Source organism: Conger conger, chromosome 12 (assembly GCF_963514075.1).
Source record: "Conger conger chromosome 12, fConCon1.1, whole genome shotgun sequence".
Lineage (NCBI taxonomy): Eukaryota > Metazoa > Chordata > Actinopteri > Anguilliformes > Congridae > Conger > Conger conger.
In genome coordinates, this window is record NC_083771.1 from 10106741 (window position 1) to 10121824 (window position 15084).

At 40.7% G+C, this 15084-nt stretch overlaps 1 protein-coding gene across 3 annotated transcripts in view; it reads left to right on the forward strand.

Moving 5' to 3' along the window:
- Positions 1-1277: 1277 nt before the first annotated feature.
- LOC133105659 (zinc finger protein 618-like) overlaps positions 1278-15084 on the forward strand; it is a 38457-nt gene continuing 24650 nt past the window's right edge. For 2 of the 3 annotated variants that reach the window (XM_061215892.1, XM_061215894.1), the window contains exons 1-2: positions 1278-1535; positions 5623-5717. The gene's annotated coding sequence lies outside the window, so the exon portion shown is untranslated. Of the gene's footprint in view, positions 1536-1597; positions 1721-5622; positions 5718-15084 lie in introns of those variants that run through there. The other variant, XM_061215893.1, reaches the window with a different exon arrangement.

Here is a 15084-nt window from a genome sequence, read left to right on the forward strand (position 1 = left end):
TTATTATTATGCCAAAAGAAGTACAGCAGATTACAATAATAGAAATACAATTTGGGAATCACTGATTCCAAACTTGTTTCCGAATTGTAATTATATTGGAAGAGTCGCACAGTTGTCTGACAAGCCTACCGACTGTACCATTGCTATCCGTTTTTAGCTAGAAAGACAGCTGTAATGACAAGGTTAATGCGCTCTTTGTCATTTTAATGAGGGCACTACCGAAACGGAAGCAATCTTTTTTTAAACCGCACAATAGGCTATAACTAAAGTAATATACTAATATACTAATTTGTTTAAATGCATCAGTTATTTTTTTATTATGCTTTTCCATTTGATTCGTATGAGAATCTGTTTTCTACTTCAACCTTTATGCAATTTATTTACACGCCCATGAAAAACTAAACATGTATAGAATCCTGTGCGCATAACCATATAAACGAGAGGCCTGGAGTGTATTTTCAGAATTTCACCAAGCTTATTTTCTTTTTCAATTTAAATTTTTTTGACGTGAGGGGGTAGAAATTTGTCTTCTGAAATTTGCTGGCCAACCATAACATCCCCAGGGTTTTACAACAGAAAGGCAACCCAACGTTTTCTCCTTCTGTTCGATTTTCTTTCTTTATTTATTTAAACTTAATTTTGTTAGGAAGTCAATTTAGGGAAAGGATACTTGACCAATGAATAAAAACACGGACATTTTAAACATGATCAAATTGCCACACCTGTCCAATAGCCTAGCCTATACCCATGATGGGACAATGCTGTTCAGAAATAAAAACATTAAAAAATGACTGTCTTCCTCATATGCACAAATATGTCGAGGTGCACTTTGGAGCCAAACAAATAATTATCTGTGTGCATTACTCATAGAAAAAACATGGTTATGTATTTAGATAATGTTTAATTTGCAGAAATATATATCTCTTTTCTGTTACTTTGTGGAACTTAGGACCGTTTACCAGGTCCTACATTTCCTTGGATCATTCCAAAATAAGACTTTTATTTGAGTTTATCGTTATTTATTTATACAACAACTAATTTAATTACCCTTTACTAAACTAAAAGCAGGTTAAATATGTCGGTAAGATCGATATCAGATTCCAAGCACATTTTCCACAGTGAATTTACAGTAAACTAGCTACTTCCCAAATTTACTACTTCAAATCTAGAATTGAAATTTCCTGTGAAACTTTACGGTTGTTCTGCCGTTGTGTCGGCTCTGCACGCACTGTAACGTTGGCTCGGGCGAGCGCTGCAAGCTCGCTTGTACCCTTGTGTGATGGCGGACTAGTGAATACGGAACGTACCGCAGTTTATATCTTCCGAGTGGCTTGAGTTGCGAGCTTAGATAGATTCTGGGGATCACTACTGTAAAAAAAAAACTGACATCAACATTTAGTGAAATTCGTTATTTATCTTGGGAGAAGGATTCGTTTTACTTTATTCTTAAACGCGCGACCAGTGCCATCAACCGAGATTTCGGAGGTTCTCCAGATTGAGCGACGTTTCCCGCATGAGCCGCATCATTCTGGGAGGTAACTGAAATGTCTAGTTCCTACTGTAGTTTTTCAGAATCGGAAATGTCAGAATTAGAAATGTTCGCAGGTCGCACATGGATAATGCAACGATGCGCTACTGCGAGTTTTCATGCGGGATCCCAGCATTTCCAGTCCGCACCAGAATGCTTATCTGTGAGGCAGTCTAGCAGGCTAGTACGCTGGTAAAGTATCTGTTGAATTAATAAAGTCGTTTTAAAATAAACTTTTAAAAATGGCACTTTAGCTTGATGTGTAATTTGCTAATTTAGGCGATGTCATTTCAAGTCTTTGCCTAGTTTGTGGTTCTAAGGCTTTTATAAACTACTGTAGAAAGAACGTGAAGGGCACGGAACAATCTGAAAACACAAAAACCTCGCGCAGCCATATTTAGTGGCATTTCCCGTTTTTTTTTTCTTTTTCTATGTCTATGATCCGTTTAAAGATCTGAAATATTCTTATGGTAGACTAGCAAATTCTTAGTATTTGATTTGCGATATGGCTAGTTTAGGAAAATCTTCGTTTTGGAAAATCAGAGTCTTGTTTTCGGAGAATTTATGCACTGAAGGATTTTTAATGTAATTTCTCTTATTAAATTAGCGCCACCTGTCGGCAGATATTTCACGAAAATAAGAAATTACAATTAATTTGTTGTACTTTTACAGTTATTTAAATTCCTGCGCAAAATACACATTTCAACAATTGTTTTGTTGAATTTTGACGTTTTACGTTTGAATAACAGTATTTTACTCTGAAATATAATTTTTTCCCCCTTTTTGACCCAAACCTTACATTTTCAGTCAAAATCAAACGTATTGCAGAAATATCTCTGGAATCAACTGGGATCCTAAGCTTAGCTTGCTGCCCAACCGCATTAATCAGTGTTTGTAAATATTGCTTAGCCGAGAAAGCTGTCTGTCAGCCTTTCTCTGAGAAACTGGAAACCTGTCATAATGCTGTGTACATGGTGTTCTACAAATTGTGCACACTGCACAACTCATTTTAAAACCATTCTTATTCAGCTGCTTGGGTAGAAATATTTATTTTGTTCATTTCTGTCTATTTCTGAGTTCAGAAGCTCGGCCCTGTATGAGTTTGTGAGCTTTCCGAAAATATATAAACATTACTAATGCTATATATATATATATATATATATATATATATATATATAGATATAGATATAGATATAGATGTGCATGTGCACATTGGGGACCACTAGTGAAAAAAGTGCTTCTATTTAGCATTCTTTTCAATACAAACCTTTTAATTACTAATTATATTATCAGAATAATATTTTGAGTGAAAAGTTGAATCTTTGAAAAAATTACATTAATTTCAGAATTTCTTAGTATTTGGTATGTCCACCTTTTGCTTTAATGGCAACGTGCACAGAAGCTGGTCGCAAATTTGTGCAAAATCTGATGATTCATGATATCCCAGCATTATTTGACAATGTTCCAAAGAGCATCTTGTGATCTGGCGTAAATAATTGGTGGGATTGAGGTCAGGTGATTGTGGTTTGTCTAGCACACCTTGCTGTTCTTAGGTCTTCGAGTAGTTCTTGCATAGCTTTGAAGTAACTTTCATTTGGTTTTTTGTTTGACTTTTTTTGACAAAAACTCACGCAACAGGAAGGAAAAAAAAAAGATTGTATTCAAATGGGAATCAAACAAATTTGTAAATTCAAGGACAAGCAGCACAAAATGGGGGAAATCTGAACTCTGGACGGAAAGTTAGCAGATATAAAATAAATAAAATGCCATTGAAGAATTCCTGGTTTGATTCATCTTCTGCATATGTAAAACCGTTCTCTATCCTACCCAGTTTGCTCAGGCAAACTGGGTAGGATATCCCCCCCCCCCCCCCACACACACACACACACACACACTTTTTTCAGAAACTAGACTTGGAGGATAAACCAACCTTTTTTCTTTTTTTTTCCTAATAGTTTCTTGTCGTTCCGTCGCGGTCTGTTAATCGTAAATGTGAGCTTTTGACTCCAGTGCTCGTGTGGTTGATATCGGCCTATGGGCGGTTCATATCCATAGTAGACTAACTGAGATGGCGAACCCACCAATCAACAAGGTGTGTGCCAAGGTGTGTGCCTTCCATCGGTGGTCAACAGGAGGAGTGACGGGATTCATTTTGGGAAAAGCTGACGTGGACCTGAACCTAATAGAATATGCTTTATCAACTTTTAATATTCTTATTATTTTTTTTAATTGTGTGGATATTTGACAGGAATAGCATTTCAGTAAGTTGTTTGTGTGCGTCTTGCCGTCGTCGCAGCTGTTCAGAAAACACCAGGCCCACGGCGGAGCTGCCGAGCCCCGCTCTCGCTTCCTGAAGGTTGTCGTCACAACCGTCCTTCAACCCTTCAGCTTTTGGCTGAATCTCCCGACGCTGAATGGGTCGTGCTCCGTCGGTGCGGTTTTGGGGTGAAAACCTGCGGGACGGTGGGTTTCCAGGAACAGGGTGGGACAGCTCTGGGCTACGGGGACATCAGCGCACCTCAGAGATCACCTGCGGAGATAGTGCTCATGCCAGTTTGGCAATGCTGTCTATGCGGAGTGTAGAGCGTGCCTGTGTGACAAAGGCAAAACAAATAAAGGAAAGGATTTCACAGAAAACATTATCTTGCACTGAGATATAGCTGACGTAATTTATGTCTTATGTCTTAGCAGAGTTTGTTGGCTATATTTAGCCTCACCTAAACAGTCATGACATTAAATATTTGACAACGGTTTCCTAGACATCGAACGCAAGATATGCCGCCAATCTATGCTTATTTGCGTCATCCTTTTTTTTCTAACGTTTAAAAACATATGTATCCGTAATGCTTGAATTTTCTGAAAGAAGATTTGAGTCTGAAAGGGTTTGTAGTTTTATTAACGGTAGCGTAGCCTCTTTTGAAGGTCTCAGCAGAGCAGAGCTCGATCTTCTGCTCAGGGAACTCCCTGTTCACTCAATAACATGACTACCGCTGTACGACCTCCCCCCTTCCCGATGCCCATAACCATCCAGCCTCTCCCCATCCCCCCTCCGTTCAGCATTAAGCCCTATTTACCTGCCAATCTCTCCTCAAAACATTCATCGCAAAACAGCTGCTGACTAGCTCTCACGCTGTCGCAACGTGCAACCTGCCAGCTGTCAAAAATATTTGAGGCTATTCTCAGCGGTGGGGAGTACGCTTGCAACCCGGAACGGGCGGAGCTTTCGCACGCTATGGACGGGTCATATTGATTTTGCCGTGGGCGATAAAGCCTTCTGGCTCCAGTCGAAGCTGTGATTGATGGAGCGTGATTGTCCCGCCCGTTTTGGGGCAGAGGTAGGCTTGCGGCGGTCGATTCGAAGTTTAAAATGCCTTGTTGGCCCAGAATATTTAGTTTTTTCTCTCATGCACCTCAACTAATGTAAAGTTTTGGAGGCCATTTTTTTTTTTTTTTTTGCTAGATTATTGGGATTGCAGTGATGTTTCTTCTTATTTCATCATTTTGAGCACTCCTTGGTTTAAGTTCTGCAATTTTGTTTAGTTTTCCCGATAGCCCAAGTAAATCATTTATGCTGCTCTTAAACTGCTTGCTTGAATCCCGCCTCTAGAGTCAGGCGTGTTTTGTTGGAATAATTCCCATTGGGATACAGGTGTCAAACTCCAGTTCTGGAGGGCCACAGTGTCTGCTGGTTTAACTCCAGTACTGGAGGGCCGCAGTGTCTGCTGGTTTTCGGGTTGGTTGGTCTCAGAACCTGTGGTTCGTTTAAGTCATTGATTAGCTAAAGAATCCACACACCTTGTTCTCGAAGCCTTAATTGACAGCTGATTGAAAGGAAACCAGAAAAACCAGCAGACACTGCGGCCCCTTGGGAGTTCAGTTTGACAACCCTGCGTTAAGAGATGCTAAGGAGATGGCAGTTGATCAGGACCTACACGCTCTGAAAGGGCTCCGCGGAATAGTATCCTGCTTGCCCTACTTGTTTCTGCTGCATTTGATGACAACTTTCCAGAATTCATTAAACTAAAAAAAACCCATTTATTCTTTTATTATGCTTTCTGGAATCCGCTAAAAACTTATTTTCTTGTCTTGCACAGGGGACTCTCTGGGTTGCTGGTTCCAGGAAGAACAATCGGAGAGTGCCGGAATTGGACTTTTGACGTTGCAAGTCACCGAAAACCTGATTAAGGAGGTGGGCTTTCTGCTCGTTTATTTCTAAAAAAAATCTGATATGTGCATTTATGTAATTAAATCTGAGTAATTGCAGTTTACCAAGCAATATCCAGGCAGAAGTGTTCCTCAGGATGAAAGTACTTTATTTGTATAGCAATTTCACTGTATCATTATTGGACACCTCGGAGTGCTGTGAATTTATTGGTATTTAGGCTGCCTAGCAAATCCAGTATGGGATTTCAATAAAATATGTTCTGAACAGTGTTGGTTAGCAGTCGAAGACTGCTCTGTTGAAACATGCTGTGGATTGGTCACAGTACTGTGCGATGTGTTGTTTGCATTTTGATTGGTGGAAACGGCTTAATGCTGTAACAGGAAGTGATTCACAGGAAATTGTCAAGGTCTGTGCTAGTCCAGCCACAGTCACCTCTTGCCATCTCTGTATCTATCAGCTAGTCGTTCAACGCATATGTGATGGAAAATACTACGTGAATTTATCAATCTGTTGTATTGCAACAGAACACTGTAATACGATTGGAAGAGTGATGATGTGTTCTGTGAGTTCTAGACAGGCTGAAGTGAGATGATATTTTTTATATCATTATAATTGGTTATTTATCCAAAGCGACTTACAATTACATTACATTACATTATTGGCATTTGGCAGACGCTCTTATCCAGAGGGATGTACAGTTGATTAGACTAAGCAGGAGACAATCCTCCCCTGGAGCAATGCAGGGTTAAGGGCCTTGCTCAAGGGCCCAACGGCTCTTACGGATCTTATTGTGGCTACACCGGGATTAGAACCACCGGCCTTGCGTGTCAAAGTCATTTACCTTAACCACTACGCTACAGGCTGGCCCCTGATGTCTAACTGGAAACCCTGGACATTTCCATTTTGCGGTTTCAACTTTGCGCTTACATGTCTGCGCGAAGACACGCTTGCGATTGGGGAAGGCCTGCAGCGATTGAGCCAGGACGACAAAATGGCGCTGATATAAGCAAGAATCTTACGCTTATTAACAGTTCATTTATTTGAGTAGAAGCGGCGTTTGGCACAGTCCTCGTCCTCCTTAAATTTGTTCCCTGCCCATCCAGCACCGACGGCCAGTTTCAACCGCGCTGCGAAATCATTGGTTTTATTTCAAATCGGAGACAGAAATGAGATTTTAAAAGGGCTGTTTGAGCTCAGCCCGTATGGCTTCAGCCTGTGTTCAGAACTGAAATTGTGTGTGAAAATGGCGTTGGACCGCTGCAGGGTGATATTTTAGTTTTGCAGCGTTACGAAAGTGGTTTTGGCATGTGTAAAATGGTGGGGCTCCCCTTGGCATGCAAGGTAGTATTACAGGTTCCATGAATAATTTCTGAAGAAAGAGGCTGGCTTTAGCTTTGAGGAGAATTGCTTGTAGTTAACATTAACCACCCCCCCCCCCCAAACACACACACACATACACACACACACAAATACACACACACACACACTCACACTGCCCCTCCCTTTCAGAAAGTTAGGTCCTAAAGGTTTGGTTTTTGTAAAATACAAATTTGCAATTCGCAAAGAGAATGTGATTTATGAGTGTGTATTGGACGGGGAGGGGGAACCCCCCCTCCTCTGGCTAATGAAACCATAAATCACAATGCGGGAGATGTGCCGCCTTCCCCCGAACCGGCGCGCAATTTCGATTTTCATCAAAAATTTAATCTCAAAGCGTACACGGGGTTTAGTCGCCGGGCTGGATGGCGTCCTGAATTTCTAATTTTAGGCAGTTCTTGCAGGATTTATTTTTGTATAATTCAAGTCTGCTTTTCAATATCCGCAGTTATTAAATTTTAATTCAGGGCATTAACATATAAATTGAAAAGGTTTTATGGAGTTTTCAGGCGAGCCAGGATGCAATTTTTTACATGTCGACGCTTTTCTGTTTTTCAAACCGTTTGGGTTAATGCGAAGGGAATAATGAAAAAAGATTTTTTATTTCTGTTATTACTTTTTTTTTTTTTTGTTAAATGTTGGAGTGGGAGCTGGCAGACACATCCATTTGATGGCGGAGGCTGGGAAATATGATTTGACTGAGGACCTTAAACGGTAGCACTGCGGTCCTTTCTTCACACAAAGAGTCGCTGTGCCGCCTGCCTTATCAGGAAAGCGCTGAGATAACTACACATTCATTTTACAGCTCCTGTCAGATTCTTTGCATTAATTGGCCCTGAGAATTGTAGGCAAACACACAGACTCTATTGTACGATTTTTCATTTCCTCGGCAAAAATGAAATTAGGTTACTGTTTTGAGGGAACATATGACTATCTGTCGTGCACATACTGAAAGAAGTTGTTGTTTTGTCAAAAAGCTTAAACAAATGATGTCAATTAAAAAAAAAAAATAATAAATTCATTTATTTTTTTCATTTTTTTGTAAAAATTCATTTGGGACCCACCGGAGTATATGGAATTTCCACCCCAATTTGGAATCCAACCGTCGAATGTCCAATGCGTAAATCCCGCTGTGGATTCAGGAGATTGTAGGTAGTTCTCCTCTGAGACGCTTGACTACAGCTGAGCTCACACAGGGTGGAGTCAGAGGAGGACCTTTTCATATGCAGCTTTCGCATGCAACCCGCGGGCGCACCTTCAACCACGGGGGGTCACTACATAGCGGTGAAAAATAGACCCCATAACCTCCTGAACCCTCCTATACCCTGGTTATTCAACTGATTGAGCCGTCCAGCAGTCCATGGGAGTGTAAATTATATGACGTGTGGGCCTGTGCAAAACTCAAGATAACGTTGTGTGCACATGTCACTGTTAAGCACCAATGTCCAAATTATAAACTCCCCTCCCCAAGGGAAATAAATCAAGCACGCTAGGATCTTATATTCAATACAGCATTAGGCCATTATTACTTGAGCATAATGAGCACATTAAAAATACAAATAAAATGGCGGTTATACAGTACACTCACTCAATACTCACTAATAAAGGGCGGGGGGAGGGATATTTATTGAGCTGTCAGTCAGCAGGAAATTGAAGTGAGGTTGTGGAGGAGGGGTAAAGGACACACACGCGTACAGACACGCTCACACGCACACACATGCGCACTGAATAGTGTAATAGTATGACCGCAGTCAAAAAATCACATTTAATTCTGTAATGATAGTCTGAATTATTACTTTTATTCTCAGTTTGAGTAGCGTAGTATAGATTCCTCTCATAAGGGTCCTGCTTGCAGACGACGTAATCTGGTTATGCACTATAACCTCGTTAGTGTTGCTAGTTAGACTTGTTACTGCCTTTACTAGTCCTGGGGCTGAACAGGCATCAGAATCCTTGATTCACACTGTGTGCAGGGTTCATCATTTGTCTCTAGAGAGAGCTAGATCATGTGTGTGATAAAAGGAGCTTACAGAGGCTGCACATAATGCAATTAATCTTGAAAAGGGAACGGATGTGGATTTCATCAAATTTAATAACCCCCAAAAATGCTGGAAGGAGGAATGAAAAGTCTCCATTCTAAAGTTCAGCATACATTTCTCCTGTCATGCTTAAAAATTAAATTTTTCGCCTCAAAAAAGTAAACCAATGTCTGCACCCCCACACCCCATGTTGCTAAGGGGGGGCAAATTAATCATGTCAACTGTCTGGGGTCATTATTGTATCCCAGCATGCACTAGCGGTCTAGAATTGGACAAATTCACTGTCTAATGAGAAAAAGTAGAAAAAAAAAAAAAACCTGACATTTTCTTAAATTTCGCCAGCAACCTGTTTGTGTGGGCTGTGTAGCACAAGAGGACTATATTCCCAAGAGTGCTGTTGGATTGTTTTTCCAGAGAACTTATTTAGGGCTTATAGGTAACTTCCTTTAATTTTAAATAGGATGGTCTAATAATCTTTTCTATACAGTGATATAATTCTGGAGTCTAATCTTTGGACTAATCTTTCTTATAATATGCAGGAGTCCTCATGAGCGATGCACAGGAGAACTGTTCTGGTTTTCGGGACTCCCCGTTAATTACCCTCTCGCCAAGAATTGGATGAAAATGGCTAAACTCTCTTTAGAGCATTTTATATGTTTATTTTTGTTTTCTTGTTTTTGCAGTGCTCTCTTAACCCTTGAAAGGAATCATCCTCTTCCAGGAATGATCTTTTCAATCAGATTAAAATTTTTGGACAATTTTGACATTTTTGTTAAATTTTTTTCTCCTGCTTTTGCCCTCTTGCATTTATTACGGTCAGATAAATTCATTGTAGCTAATTAAGCAAAACGTTTTGCACTCGTTAGAAATGGTGTCTGTATCAGTTAGCGGTACCAATTGTCCTGAGGTCATGTAGCCTAGTTTGTTTATGTTTTCATGAATTTTCATGAATCAGAGGACGAATCGTTAATCTGACCCAAAGTTCTTTCATTCTTGGTTGCTATGGCAACGGTAACAAGAAAAAGAGGTCTTTAGGGAGCGCTAGGTCCTTCTGTTCATTTCAATCCTAAATCAGATTTTCCCCCTTTTTGCAACCAAAGCGAATAGTGTTGAATAATTTTGCAGTAGTAGTAGTAAAGTAGCTTCTCAAAAAGCTGCAAAAATGATCATAGACTGTTCATTATCAGCCTTTCTGTTGACAAATTTTGCGTTATTTGATTTGCATCGAGTCTAACGGCAGTGCTCTTGGGGGAGGAGTCTAAGTGAGCATTATAGACCTACTTTTGTTTAATTTTTTTCATTAATATCTGCCGCCATTGAAACGGGTTGAAACACTCACTTTCCATTATATGAAATTCACTTAGGCTGGGTTTTGGACAATTCTTTTAGCCGGGAGCACAAGCAAATTCGAAAGTCAATTTTGTCCTTCCATAGGATACATGTGGCTATCTACCCCTCCTATAGATCCAATAATACTCAACTTCAGTTTCCTGTGAATTAAAGAAAGAAAAAAAGATTGTACCAATTTCTCTCCAGTTGCCTTTTCCAGCTCGGTTACTGGCTGCCAGATTCTCCACCCCCTGGGGAATGAGGCCATTGGCGGCTTTGTCTGGTTCAGGGCACACAGCCATTGCACTGCTTTCATTCATTCTAAACTAGGGCTGAGAGCAGGTATCTGATTGGCTGGATGAGGCCAGGCAGAAACCTACCATCAGTATTTCAGTAGAAGTCAGCTGCTGAATTGTTGCCGTCTGTTCCCTTACAGCCCAAATGAAGACTCCACTCCGTACAGTGCGTTATACAGACTGCTGCGGTATGCAGAAAATGAGCATTAAAGCTAGATATTAGATTCATTATGAACTTGCTGCAGTAGATGAGGAATGTGTTTTGGCTCAGATGTGCTTGGTTTAGCAGGGCACAGGTCTTTGTAGTTAACCATTATGAGTGTAACCTTTGTTCGTTAAAATTTGCTTCTCATGCAAACTTGTTCACTCGGTGTGTTTTGAATAGTCTCAGCGGGCCAAAAAGTGGGTTTATGATCAGTCCTAATGAACTGCGGGCCGAACACTTGAGGACTTTCCCAAAGTAACGGTGATGGTGTTGCATAGCCCTCTTAAAGGAACGGTACCCATATATATGTTGTTTTACCTTGCCTTTTTTTATTAGATTTATTTATTTAATTTTACCATATTCATAGTTTAGACATTGGTTTTTTTAATAGTTTTTTTCATTCCTAATCAAGGATAGGGGTGGGTTGGGGGTGTTGTAATGTTCTGCCACTCGGAGCCTTTTGGAGATTTTGGTGTGGTAAATGAGGCGGTTGGAAATGTGTTTCTGGGGGGTGTTACTCGGCTCGCGGGGAAGCGGGCTTAACCCTAACCCTAACCCTAATCTTAACCCTAATCTTAACCCTAACCCTAATCCTAACCCTAATCTTAACCCTAACCCTAATCTTAACCCTAACACTTTATACAAATCCTCAACACACACCATAGAATGATAACAGTTAAATACATCACGCATAACCAACAAATAGATTTCTTGGACACTACCACATACAAGGGACCCTCTTTTTCCCAAACACACACTTTAGACACTAAAGTTTTCTTTAAAGAGACTGACACACACACACTTTTACATAAAAACAGTCTCCACCCTAAACACACTTTCAAGGGCCTGATCAAATCACAATTGCTCAGGTTCAACAGGATTTGCACACAGGTAATAGATTTTGAAGAGGCTACCCAGACCCTCTTCAATGCATTAAAACCAAGGGGGTATTCCAGATCTTTCCTTAGACAGGTCCGGAAAACTTTCTTAACCACCAGACAACAAGACACGCGCAAAATCATTCCGCTAATCACCACCTACTCAGCATTTAGCCTAGCTGCAAACAGAAAAATTAAATTAAATCTAACCCGCACTCTACAGAACACAAACATTATCCAGGACTATAAAATTATCTCAGCATATAAAAGAAATAAAAATCTTAAAGATCATCTGGTAAGCAGCAAACTACCAGAAATTAATACTTTACCGACACAGGGCCCAATATTTTACAAACAAGCCACTACAGTCAGAAACACCACTACCAACACAACCTACTTAATAAAACAAACACTAACTAAAAACACTAAAAACTGCATATATGCCATTAAGTGCAAACAATGTGGTATACTATATGTAGGAGAAACAGGGAACACAATTAAATGTAGATTAGCACAACATATATACAACATTAGAAATCACAGAGAGACAGACACACACCTGGTGGCTCATTTCCTTCACCATGGACTTGAGGCACTAGAAATATCGGGCCTTCAAATGAACAATAATTGGACACCGGAGGAGAGACGCAGGTTTGAGAAACACTGGATTCTCAAACTTAGCACTCTATTTCCAAGAGGACTAAATCAACGCACATAGAGCACAAGAGGGACCAAATTCTTCCTACTTAAAGGCTTCAGTACCCTGAATGGCCAGTGCAAACTTTTATTTCCCAAGAGGCCCTAATATGGGACAATTTGGGAAATAAAGATTTCTTACTTACCTAATCTTAATCCTAACCCTAATCTTAATCCTAACCCTAACCAAACTCACACTTTAAATTCCACGGTTGTAGACCCTAATGAAATGATCAAATGCGACTCTCTGCAAAGGCCATATAACCATTCACATGCTTTTATTTTTATGCTCCTTATGTCATTTCCTCAAAATGGAGCGTCTCCTCTGGCCCGTGCACACAGTGCGTGGCTTGGGCTGAACAGCCTTTCTCTGTGGCGCCCTGACACACGACAGGCCTGCACGTAGTATAAATTACTTGGTGGACGGGAAGAGATTGCCTCACACCTCTAGATAATGGAGAAAGTCAAAGTGAAAGGAGCTATTAAAACGTGCCGCCAGATGCTGGTTAAACTGTTCGACAGCTCTTCACTCGGTACGCGGCACGGGCTGACGCTTGTGTGTTTCCAGAAGGTTCTTTTCTACCTGAGAGTACATCCCGGCTCATCTTGCTCCACCAAAGTTGAGTTTTGCCATTCGTTTTGACCAGGGGGAGGGAACTAAGAATGCTAAGAACTCGAATGCTAAGGATGTTTAAGGTTTTTTTTTTTTTTTTTTTTACTCTGTTCAAGGCGACAACTACTAAGTTTGGTCCAGGGCTCCCCTGTGTATGCTGGTTTTCATAAATTTTGTTTAATTAGGTTGAAATTGAAAATTGAAATTGAAAGCAATGTAGTTCTAGAATACAGACTTGAAATTTTGAAGAAGAAAAAATAAAAAAGACATTCCAAAAAAACCAAAGGGCTAATTGTGTTGATTATTAGGCTTAATGAACACAGGTGACCATGTGCTGGAGAGGTCAGATCTTCAGACTCAAACCCAGTCAGTCTGAGATGAAGCAGCATGCAGAAGCGCTATGCTCCATGGCCGCAGTGGCCGCCTCCTCATCCAGACCTTTATTTTCAGAGAGGTGAGGTGAATATCCAGATATTAAAAAGAAGAAAAGCAAATCTGTGCACACAGAATGGGAATAGAAATCGGCCTGCGTTCCATGGAATTGTTTGGGGTTTTTTTTTTCTTGTTGTTTAGCAACGTGGATCATTTGTTTCGGAACAAGAGGCGAAATTGCTTTGTCCTCGTACCCATTTTATATGAGAGAATGAGCTTCCCCTCTGGGGCTTTGGGTGTTTTATCTATAGCTGACAGGTGGGTGTATGCGGACTGTGGACCTGCCTACGTAGGCGCACATTTCCCATCTTAAAATCGCACCCTTAAAATAACAACTAAACAACGGGCGACGTGACTTAAGACCTGGTTGTTGTTGGTCTTGGCTCCAGCGCTTACATCTGGATAAAAATTGCAATAGGCTAACAATGAGCCTGACTACGCATCATCTTTTTTTCTTTTTTTTCCCTTTTTCTCCCAATTTGGTAGCCAATTATACCCAATCTGATCCAATTAGTTCTAGCTGGGGATACACCGCCTACGACCCCGTACACGCCTTCTCCAAGCCGTCTTGTCTCAGAGCGTTACTCCGAGATGCTCCGGGGCGCTGTGCGAGCCCTTCCCACTAACCCTGCCAAGTCCCTCCCCTGGAGCAGCGAGCCAATTATGCCGCTCCATGAGATCCGGCCAAACTCGGCTTTTCGGCAGGACCGGGAATCGAACCTCGGTGTGCAACTGCAACAAACTGCAACTGCAAGTCCACTGCATCTTAGTCCGTTGCGCCACCCAAGTCTTAAGATGGGCACAAGTTAATTTGCTAATTTTAACAAAATGGCCGCTGGAGGGTGAAATGGTACCTGCATCTGTCTGAAGCTCGCCAAGGGTTGCGTTTTTGCGTGTTTGGGTTAGTGACACTGCGCTGAGTTTAAGATGGAGCCCTGAGTGTTTTATATACAGTGGCCTGCAGAGTTCCTTACTGGGAATGCACAAAAAAAACTTAGAAAAATAAAATAAAATTTACAATTTGATTATTGAGATAAGCTGAAAATGGCGACATAATAAATACCTCAATAATTCTGCAGCCATCTATAGGATAAATTCAACAGAACCTCTTATTGGTGTGTAGTGCACACAGAAACTATAACGTTGCAGAGATAACTTTATACTGTGACAATCCGAATCGAAATGTAATAATGTAATGTAATGAATCTCTCGATAAATGAATGAACTCTTTCCTTTCTCTTCTATCCTTCTCAGCCTGCTCTCTGTTACCTCTCCCTCTACGCTTATCTGTGTTGTGTTTGTTCTCTCTCTCTCTCTCTCTCTCCCAAATTCAAAATACTTTTACTGGCATGACATACATGGATTCATATTGCCAAAGCATGCAGGAAAGAAAATATATGTATATACAGTGGGGTCCAAAAGTCTGAGACCAGATTGTAAATTGGGGGGGGGGGGGGGGGGGGAGAAATAATCCTGGAAATAAACAGAAGATTTTTGGATTTTTAAAATTTTTAAACAAATTAAAT